The sequence below is a fragment of the Cervus canadensis genome, chromosome 1 (genome assembly GCF_019320065.1).
Source record: "Cervus canadensis isolate Bull #8, Minnesota chromosome 1, ASM1932006v1, whole genome shotgun sequence".
Lineage (NCBI taxonomy): Eukaryota > Metazoa > Chordata > Mammalia > Artiodactyla > Cervidae > Cervus > Cervus canadensis.
In genome coordinates this window covers 53,652,319-53,663,692 of record NC_057386.1, presented here as the reverse complement: position 1 = coordinate 53,663,692, position 11,374 = coordinate 53,652,319, and positions in this window count along the sequence as shown.

Below are 11,374 nucleotides of genomic sequence, written 5' to 3'. Positions count from 1 at the left end.
AAGCTGGACTTCCCTGGTGGTCCAGTGTTTAAGAATCTGCCTGACAACACAGGGGACGTGGGTTTTATCCCTGTTCCAGGAAGATTCCCCATGCCTCTGCTCAACAGGGCATGTGCACCATGACTACTGAAGCCTCTGTGCTCTCGAGTTCATGCCCTGCAACAAAAACATGTGTGCTGAGTGTCTCAGTCATGTCCGACTCACTGAGACACTGTGGACTGTAGCCCACCAGGCTCCTCTATCTGTGGCATTTTACTGGCAAGAATCCTGGTGTGGGTGGTCATTTCCTCCTACAGGGGATCTTCCAGACGCAGGGATTCAACTCATATCTTCTGTGTCTCCTGTGTTGCAGGCGGGTTCTTTATCCACAGAGCCATCAGGCAAACCCATAGCAAGATAAGCCACTGCAATAAGAAGCCCACATGAACTGCAATGAAGTGTAAACTCACTCACCACAACTAGAGGAAGCCTGTGCAGCAAGGATTTCCACAATTTTGGGGGGACTTCCTAGTCTACATAATTGTGTGGAGTCAAATCCCTGTGATAAAGTTGAATTTGGATGAAGATTAGTCAAAACACAGAGAGAATTTCCTTTAAAATTTGGGGAAGTAAAAGAACTAGATTCAGTCAAAGCACAGAAGTTAAGTAATAATAGTGAAGGTTTACTTACCACTTTCAAAATGCCAAGCACACTCTGAACATTTCACTCATTAGAATGTTTCATCCTAACACATCTGTTAAGTATAAAGCCTGTAATAGAGCAGGGAACTTTATCTTGTTCCCAGCTATACACTCAATATATAGAACACACACAATTTTCAACTCTCTGCTGAATGAATGAATGAATCAAAAGTGGAACAACACGCTAAAGCCCTAGGATCTCAATCTGACCTTATGGCAGAACGATGGATATAAAAATATGCACTTTATCTCACATTCCACTTATTTCTTAACAAAAGAGTGAGATCTTAGAACAAATAAACTTTTAGAATTTTTAACAAATATATATATATTTTTTTGCCTTTTAGTTATTTTTTGCTTAGTTTTATTGATTAAAAATAAAAAAAATGATTCTGCATTCTGTTTGAACACCTTTGGAGGACGTATAATGACTGTCTAAAAGTTGACACATTAGAAGTCATCATTTTTGTAAATGGGGGAGGAGAGAGGCAAAACATTTCAAGAAAAGAAGTTTTTCATTTGCAGGCCAGGATGCTGGAAGTTAAGAAAATCTGATTCCCTCAGGGGCAGGTATGGAGGTTGGTGGGGGTGGGGAGCAGTTATCAAACCCATTTTCTCCTACCTATTTCACTTGATTCCTCTCTAGTGGTTCATAAACTGAGAAGAAGCCAATGAAAACCAAGCACGCCAAAAATGGTACTTAGAGCTCATTGAAGGATACACAGCAACTTTTCTTCTATGTCGAAAGCTTGGGAGGGGCCAGATCTGTTTCTAAGTGGTCCTGGTTTCTGCTTACCAATGAACACGGAGTTTCATTTTCCCAGGGAGAGTGAATAAACTCTTTCTTAGGAGCCTAATTTCAGGTCAGTGTTGAGTAATTGTTGGATTGCTGAAAGCATCCAAATAAGAGCTCCTGTTGGCTTCCAGCTACTTCAAGCTCTTGTAAACAGTATTTGTTTTCCATCACAAGCTAGGAAATGTGAATGTGCAACTAAGGTGCCAGCTCCCTGGAGAGGAGTGCAAGGAGGCTGTTTTCTCATGTCTCATTTTGGTTTATAACATGCTGCTGCTGCTGCTGCTAAGTCATTGCAGTCGTGTCCGACTCTGTGCGACCCCACAGACGGCAGCACACCAGGCTCCCCCATCCCTGGGATTCTCCAGGCAAGAACACTTGAGTGGGTTGCCATTTCCTTCTCCAATGCATGAAAGTGAAAAGTGAAAGTGAAGTCACTCAGTCGTGTCCGACTCTTCGCAGCCTGCCAGGCTCCTCCATCCATGGGATTTTCCAGGCAAGAGTACTGGAGTGGGGTGCCATTGCCTTCTCCCTGGTAGGGTTGAATAATCACTAAAGCTCCATGTCTTCCCATCCGATTATATTCCACTAATTTATGAAACACCCAGCAACCCGCTGGAGGACTAGGAGGTCAACCAGATGTTTCCTGATGCAAAGTCAGAGCACTTGCATCTCATGAGAGGGGAGGACTGATGGGCACACCCCTCCTGACATCACGGGGTGAGGCGGCCTGCAGGAGGTCTTCAAAGTAGAGAAGCTTGGCCAGGGAAAAGTTCAGTTGGCAGTTCTGAGCTGGGATTAACTCTCCCAGATAACTAGGAAGAAGGACTCAGCAATTTAAGCGTGTTTATTCTCCAGGAGGAGTTAGGCCCTGCACTCTCTGAATGTCGCAGGGCTCTAGGAGAACCTACGCCACAGCTCCCCGGGCACAGTCAGGATCACATTCACCATATTCCACCCCCCACCCCTCTTGTCTGTGCTGGACCTAGCGACCTGCTTGTTAAGAGCAGACCATGCTAGAATTGGTGTAAAGAAAAGCAACAGTGATGGGATGTCATCCAGAGATTAGACCACGAAAAACTGTGATGTCCTTCTTGCTCATTTTCTCTCTCTGGAGCTTCTCACTTGCTCTGATGAAGCAAATCACCATTTGTGATTTGGAGAGGGATGTGACAAAGAACCGAGGGTGGTCTTTTGACCGGCAGCCAGTCAGGAGCTGAGACTCTCTGCCCAACAGGCTGGGGGGAACTGCGTCCTGCCAGCAGTCTTCTGAGTGAGACTGAAGAGAATCCGTCTCTGTGCTGTCTGGCTTTGCAAGGACTGTGGTCCCAGAGGACCCCTGACTGCAGCCTTGAGAGATGCTGAGCCAGACACCAGGACCAGCTCAACCACACCCAGACTCCAGACGCACTGAAACTCCGAGATAAGAAATGTTGTTTATAGTCAATAAATTCTGGCTACTCAGTGATAGGCGACTCACTTCAGTCAGGTCTCTGCTCAAGTGTCTCCCTGTTTAGAGTAGTCTCTTGCCTCCTGAACCAAGGAGGCCAGCAAAACTGATCCCCCATTATCCTCTCTATCCTTGCTCATCTTCATTTTTCCTTATGGAAAATTATTGCTACTTACTTTTATATTACATATTTATTGATTAGCTGGCTTCCCTACTAGAATGAAAATCCAATGAACACCATGTCTGTCATTTTCTTGGTAAATAAGATGAATATATATTTGCCCCAATGCTGCTTAAATATATTCATCAAATATTTATTACAGGGCTAATATATACCAGGTCCAGTGATTATAGATTCCCTGGTATCTAGGTCAGTAAATGTCTAAGTAGATGTAGATAGACGGTAGATATCTCTACTGGCCTTAGTTTTGCTCTCAGAAATAATAAAGAACATATCAATTCTGTTCCACAAACCCAGTTCTAATTGTTCTGTTAACTCTACTTTTTGGGGTATAAGATCTCGTTATTAAATTTATTTTGTATGCTGTAGACTTATTTTGGAATTTAAGCATGGGGATCTTACTTTAGTATATTTTTTATTTTAATTGAGTTTGGTTGATTTTTAATGTGTTAGTTTCAGGTGTACAACAAAGTGAATCAGTTATACATGCACACACTCTTTTTTAGATTCTTTTCCCATATAGGCCACTGTACTGAGAAACGTTCTCTGTGCTATACAGTAGGTCCTTATTAGCTGCGTAATTTATATATAGGAGTGTGTATGTGTCAGTCTTAGCCTTCTAATTTATCCCCCCCATAGATGCTGAAAGTAAATCTACGTCACATTGTAGACGTTTAATGGATGTTTGATGTTTCCTCATTCGGTGTTCACTTTTGCCATTGAGATTCTGTTTCAACTCTCTGCTTCCTTAGAGGAGATGTGGGAGCTACTGCTGAGGCTCACTGTCTCCTGGCTTCCACTGGGATGGGGCGGGCTCATGGTGCCATTAACAAGACCCCCAGGGACCATCTCTCGCATCCCCAGACTGATGAACCACAGTCTGTCTGCCTGAAGCTCCCATGGTCACTCTTATCTTAAGACAGAGTCCTCTACCCCTGTTGTATGTGTGTGCACTGTCAGTGGTGGTTAATTGACCTGGCTACTTTCCTATTCTCATAAGATACACTGAGATAGACAACCTCTGAATGTGGATCATCTATGTTGCTCCATTTTTACAACTGACTTCTTTAAAGAGTCCTGACCTCTAGCTTTCTCTGCAAGCTTTCATCCATTTGTTGTCTGTTTCTGGACCACAAAGGATAACAATTCTTATGTTGAAAAACTTCTGTATATAGTTATGTCTGTATAAAAATATAAAATATGACTATATTTATATTTTACATACACATATGTATATGTACAGGTAGTCAACTTAGCTCCCATCTTGAAACTATTATCTCTACCTCACTTTCCATTGGCCCTTCAAGTATTTGAAGATCTTTACCACATCATCCCATATTCTCACTTTCGATGTCTAAAATTATCGTTTCTCTAATGACTCTATCTCCAATAATTTTGTTATGTTTTAATACCAAAACTCCCTTCTCTATTCCAGTAGATACGTTAGAGTTCATTCAATAGCACTATATGGCTGCCAACGTGAGAGGAATAGAGTACAGTGGGACTATTCTTCCTCATACTCTATTTTTCTGTTAGTGCTAAGTCTGATTTATCTTTTTTAACCATATATTTATACAACTAGCTCATAATAATCAAGTTAGTAGAGGAGTGTGCTATTCCTTGTCCATATTTTAAACATTAAAGTCTGCCAAGCAATAGCACACTCCTTTACTTCAGAATGAAAGACTTCACACTAGTCTCTACTGAGTTTTACCATGTTAGTTTTAACCTCTCACACCCTTTTGAAGAATGTCAGTCTATGCAAAAAGACTTCAGTTCGGTTCAGTTCAGTTGCTCATTTGTGTCCGACTCTTTGTGACCCCATGGACAGCAGCACACCAGGCCTCCCTGTCCATCACCAACTCCCAGAGTTTACTCAAACTCATGTCCATTGAGTCAGTGATGCCATCCAACCATCTCATCCTCTGTCATCCCCTTCTCCCACATTCAATCTTTCCCAGCATCAGGGTCTTTTCAAATGAATCACTTCTTCTCATCAGGTGTTTATTCCTGTCTTTACTAAACTGTCAATCCTCTGATATATTGATCCCTGGTGAACTGCTATTTCTTTAATCTATATGACATTTTTTCCTCTCATTAACTTATCAAAAGGCATACTATATTAGCTTTTTTAGATGTAAAGCCCATTTTTTACTCACTGGGATTATGTCATCCATTTATTCAATAAAGGTGTATCAAGGGTCAACTCTGTGCCAAGAGCCAAGATGGACATTGAATACACAGAGATCAACAAACAAACGTAATTCTTGACCTCATGAAACTTAAGCTTATTATTCACAGTTTTAGAACTGTTTGTTAGATAATACTATAATTTCTAAGTTTTTTATATTCAGAATTTTACTTTTTTTAAAGTACCAATCTTGATAAAGCAAAAACAGTGCAATGTTAACTGTAGAATTTATGTGGTGGATAGTTGGGTTGTTCACTGTATATTTCTTTCTTTTTGTTTAACCCCTCAGTCATGTCTGCCTCTGTAACTCCTTGAACTGTAGCCTGCCAGGCTCCTCTGTCCATGGGATTTCCCAGATGAGAATACTGGAGTGGCTTTCCCATCTCCTTATCCAGGGGCTCCTCCCCATCCCGTGGGGAACCTATATCTCTTGCACTGGCAGAAGGATTCTTTATTGCTGAGCCACCAAGGAAGCCCCATATTTCTTTCTCCTTTTATATATATTTGAAATTTTTCATAATAAAGTTTTGGGATAAATTTTACTTTTCTTTCGCAAGCCATGGAATTGTGCATTTCCTTTTTTGAAACTCCTTAGATAGCTTTACTTGCTTTTTATGAACTTCAGGGTACTACAGCCTCTGTCTCCCGGGATTCCTGGTAAAATTGTTACATAACGTAAAGAACACTCAAAGTAAAGATGGACTATGACTCAAACTAAGAACCTAGCATGAACTGGCTCTCTGCCCCTTGACAAATCACTTAATGTCTCTGAGCCTCGATTTTCTGCATCCCTAAAATGGGATAATATTAACAGTCTAAGCTGTTTGAAAAATAAGTAAAATTATGTACATAATCACTTAGCATATTTAAAATGCATCTACCAAACTTCTGCTACTTTCTGAACTTATACACCAGGCACATAACCATCATTTCCTTCTTTACAAATCTGAACTAAGCAGTTAATATCCATTCAAGCTTTCTTCTTCCTTTACCCTTTGAAAAATAAAATTCTTAGAAACTCATATTTTTAATGTGTTGTTAGATGATTTGGTTCACAAATATGGTGTCAGAAGAGGTAAAATTTTCTATCACTTTCAGTTCAGTTCAGTCACTCATTCTTGTCCGACTCTTTGCGACTCCATGGACTGCAGCACGCCAGGCCTTCCTGTCTACCACCAACTCCCAGAATTTACTCAAACTCATGTCCATTGAGTTGGTGATGCCATCCAACCATCTCATCCTCTGTCAACCCCTTCTCCTGCCTTCAGTCTTATACTTACCTACTGCACTTCTAACTGCTGCATTTCATTTCTTTAGGTATGTTCTATAATTTGTTTAATCACTCTCGTGTTGTGGGCTTTTAGGTGGTTTCTTCTGCTTTAAATATTTCTGCAATAATTCTCTTGTGTCTGTATGTACATATATATACACAGGCAAGAGGAGACATGCACGCTAGACAGTGAAGGACAGGGAAGCATAGCAGGCTGTAAGTCATGGGGTTGCAAAGAGTTGGACATGACTTAGTGATTGAATAACAACAATATGTGTGTGTGTGTGTGTGTTAATGTGTGTGTATATATATATATATTTATATGAGCCCTCATTAAAGATTTTTCTATCAATTCCTAAAAGTAGGATTTCTTCTGTCACAGGTTATATGCCTTTTAAACTATGAACAAAACTGACAAAAATACAGAGAATGTGAAAAGTTTTAATAGAAGAGCAAAAAACATTCCCACATTGAGGAAAATCACATAAATAAGGGTACTAAGAAGTGTAATTTGTATTCTTTTATTTCTCCCAAGAAGTCAGCATCTTGACCCTCTGTGTAAACTTGAATGACAAATTCCAGCTCCCACCAAGTGACCACAAGCTGTTTGTCAGTCTCTCTTTATTTTACTCCTGTCCCTTCTGTGGTTAAGTCCACAGAGGTTAAACAATCCTCTAGGAATCTCACCCCTAGAGCCCTGAAAACCAGTGTTTGCTGCCCTTTGGTTTTTAATCTCAGTAACTCCTCACCATACACAGACTCCTTATTGTGCTATTCACACTTTCCAGATGAAACCCAAGGTGTGACTCAACTGTAGTCAAAGAGAAGGAGTTCTGCACAATTTCACACACAGACATACACTAACAATCCATGTCACATCAGCAACTGAAACTTAAAATTGAGTGATCGTGACATGAGATCTTTAAAGAGCTGTCCCCTTGCCTTCAGTTTTATTAAAGGCACAGATGTGTAGTCACACTTAATGTGTTTACTTGGAAGCATATGATGTTTACTCTTGCAAATGTATTATACAGCCCTCAAGTTAGAGTGAACAAAAGGGCATTGTAACTTAATGTAGTCTGACTGCTTGCTTAAATTTAGGCTTGCACTCAAATGAGAAAAACCTTTGAGTATCAGTCATCTTGGACTTATTCACAGAATGTTAGGCTCTATTCACAAATGATTTATGTCTTTGCATAAAAGGGAGTGGGGACTTTGTGTGTGTTGCTCAGAGAACCACAACTGCCTCTCCTGAGGAATTTATATAAGATCAATATTTACCAACGTGAGCCAAGAGTTGTGCCATACTCCTTGAGAGCCAAATACTTCATTTTCTGTTCCTTCACCCATGGAAGGAGCACAGCAGACTGAAATGTTTGCACAAAGGCCACTTAAAGTGGTTCTCACTTAGTTTCTGTTGCTTTAGATACAGTGTGAGGTTTTGGCTGAAACTGCAGATTTCTGTCATGGATGTTGCTCATGACTAACACATAGTATTTATATATAGATATTTATCATATATATACAATGTATTTGTAAAATAAATGAGTAAAGAGATAAACAAACACCGTTTTCACTCTTCACAAAGAAAAAAGAGGATAGCCTACTGAATGTATCATTTTAAGTTATATTAACTGGACACCCGCCAGACATTTTCACCTTGAATGAGGACACAGTTGTTACTTGGAATGATCTTCTAGCCATGTATGTAAATAATTAAAAACATAATAATGAAAAGCCCTGTATTCTATATTAAAGGTTAAAAAGAATTTCTTGGAGATTCAGAGCAAGAATCAACATTCTGTTTAGAGAAATTTAAGAAAGATTAAGAATCTATAGGAGTTCAACAAGCTTGTGATGAATGAGGAAGGGAGTTTTAGAAAAAGTAAGGACATAAATAAAAGAAACATAAAAGATCTTCAGATTATAGAAATAGGATGTGTTGCCATGAACAATTAGAGGACTTGTGTCAGTAAGAACAGTCTAGTCTGAACTTTTCCATTCGAATTGGATTGTATAAGGCCTCATATACTCAGCTAGTGAGCTGTCACCTTCTTTTGTAAGCAAGAGATCCTCATAGACTTTTAAACATGGAAGTGACAGCATCAGATTTCCTGTAGTGCTGCATTTTTGGGGCAAGGGGGAAAGCAAATTCTTATGAGTAGGGTACAAATAAAGCATGGACTCTCAAGTAGGGCATGTGCAAAGAGCAAGAGAACAACCATCTTGACCGACCTGAGCATACACACTACCACTACACACCCTGCAGGACTTTTATAATCAACGTCCCCCCCCCTTTCTTGATATCTCTGGAGTCAGCTGTGTTGAGGTGCACTATAAGAAAACACCACAAATGCAATACAGACTCCTGCAGCTAAGACTATCAAGAATAAGCCAGGTGTTCTTATGTCAATTTTTCATGAAAGTCTGGAGGAGATCAACAGCATCGTTCTGTAGACTCTGCCAGCACACTCATGTCACAGTGAGACCGCCACTGTCACCCAACCTGTAGGGAAGTTTCCCTCCACTCAGACAGGGAGTGAAACATAAGATGCTTCACAGGTACAATCCAGGGGGAGACCATGAGCTTTAAGCAGAATACAAGCAGTGACAACATTCTGAGGTAACACCACCCCTGCCTGTAGTTTCTCTCTTGGCCTGCTGAACCATACTGCCGTCTACCCTCAGTCCCTGCAGCCAGGGCCAGATGCTGGGACAGTCTATATTATCTGCATACCATCTGGTGAAGGACAGAGAGGACAGGACAGGTGGGATTCCGCTTGTTTATCAAGTCTAGTGCGGTCTCTATGGACTGCTGCTTTGAGAAGGGCTTCAGAATTGCATCTGGACTCAGCAGGAACGTCTCCAGTAACAAGGAAACAAACTTGTCTTTAGTGTAAGACGGGAAAGTAGGGAAAGTGACAGAAGGCATAAGCTGAACTTTTGCTATCCTTGAGCTAGCAAGATTTTGGCAAGGTCTAGGTGAGAAATCATAAAAACTAAATAACAGCAATCTTAGTTTGTAAGTAAGAGGTGAAAGGAGCATATTTAAATATTTTATATTATAAATAAAATCTTTAATAGTAATTTACTGTATTTAGTATGTATAATATAATGCATTTAGAGGACTTCATGAATCATATGAGTTTTAAGATAAAAGAATAAAGGATGACTGGGAAAGACTGAGGGCAGGAGGAGAAGGGGATGACAGAGGATGAGATGGTTGGATGGCATCACCGACACAATGGACATGAGTTTGAATAAACTCCGGGAGTTGGTGATGGACAGGGAGGCCTGGCGTGCTGCAGTTCATGGGGTCGCAAAGAGTCGGACACGACTGAGCAACTGAACTGAACTGAACTGAACTGAGCTGAATAAAGTTTAAGATAGGAACCTGGCGAAAGCAATGGCCATTAATTAACACTTTTTTTTTCATTTATTTTTATTAGTTGGCGGCTAATTACTTTACAATATTGTAGTGGTTTTTGCCATACATTGACATGAATTAACACATTTTTGACTGGAAATTTTTTTTTTCAGAAACTAGCACCTGTGGCATTAATAAGTCTTTTGTCAATAATGTGTTAAGAAATGGTATACAGTCAGTTGAGACTGGTAGGGAGGTGAAATGGAAGATGATATCAGTATTGGGCATAAGTTCTAGAAGCAAAGAGGGTATTCAGAGAGGGTTGCCATTTCCTTCTCCAAAGGATCTTCCTGACCTAGAGACCAAACTCAAGTCTCCTGTGTCTCCTGCATTGCAGTTGGGTTCTTTACCAGCTGAATCATCAGGAGTAAATAAAACAGACGAAATTCCTTGCCCTCCTGGAGCTCACTTTCCAATGGATAAAGAAAATAGGAAAACATCGTCATCTGGGAGATATAATATTAAATTACTTGTTTTTAAAAGTTGGTTGCTGAGTTGGTCTCCTATATGCAGCTTAATTCCCTGTCAGACTTTTAACCCTAGTACTACAAATATTTATTCTATTTTGCTGATAAATTTTAACATCGACCTCTACTGTTATCTTGGATAGAATACATTGTCTTTACCGTTAAAATAATATCTTTTGTTCAAAGTTGAATCTTCTGAGAAGGAAAAGCAAGTAGATGCATCTTTTAAAATGTTTTCCCCCAAATAACTGAAAAATAGAGCTTGGGTAATGCTTACATTAATATGGAGCTAAAATTTCCTCCATGGTCATTTTTTTCCTTCTCTTTATCTTCTCATTATCAGATTTTTTTTATGCATGAGAAAGCAAAATCTGAAAATTAAGATATAAAATAGAATCTAATGAAAGAAATAACCCAGAACCTTGTATTTTTGCTTCAAGGCAAAAAGCTATTTTTCAGTCTCCTCTTCCTTCTATTTCTGCATGTCAATGTCATATACAAATTCGTTATGGTGGGAAGAGTCATTTTTAGTGGATTCTAGTCCAGGCAGTTATCAACAGAGCGCCTTATGGTACTCACTGTGGACACGTTAACAGGTATTATAGCTTTTTCAGTGCTACCTTAGCACCAGCCTTGCTCTCACTGCTTCTGAGTTCCCAGCTGGTCACAGCTGCTTCTGCTGATGCTCCCTTACCTTTTCAGGCTACCTTTTCAGATATTACAGGCTCAGCTCCCTTACCTTTTCCTGATTAAGATGAATAAGTCATCATGACTCCCATTCCAGGTTGGTATTATATTACCCTTGACCCCAAATTCATGACCCTAGATGACTGAGGGACTCCCACACTGCTTGCTGCTAATTAGTTCTGAGGTGTACTAGCAAGATTGGTTACTAGGAGGACTTGTGTACATTT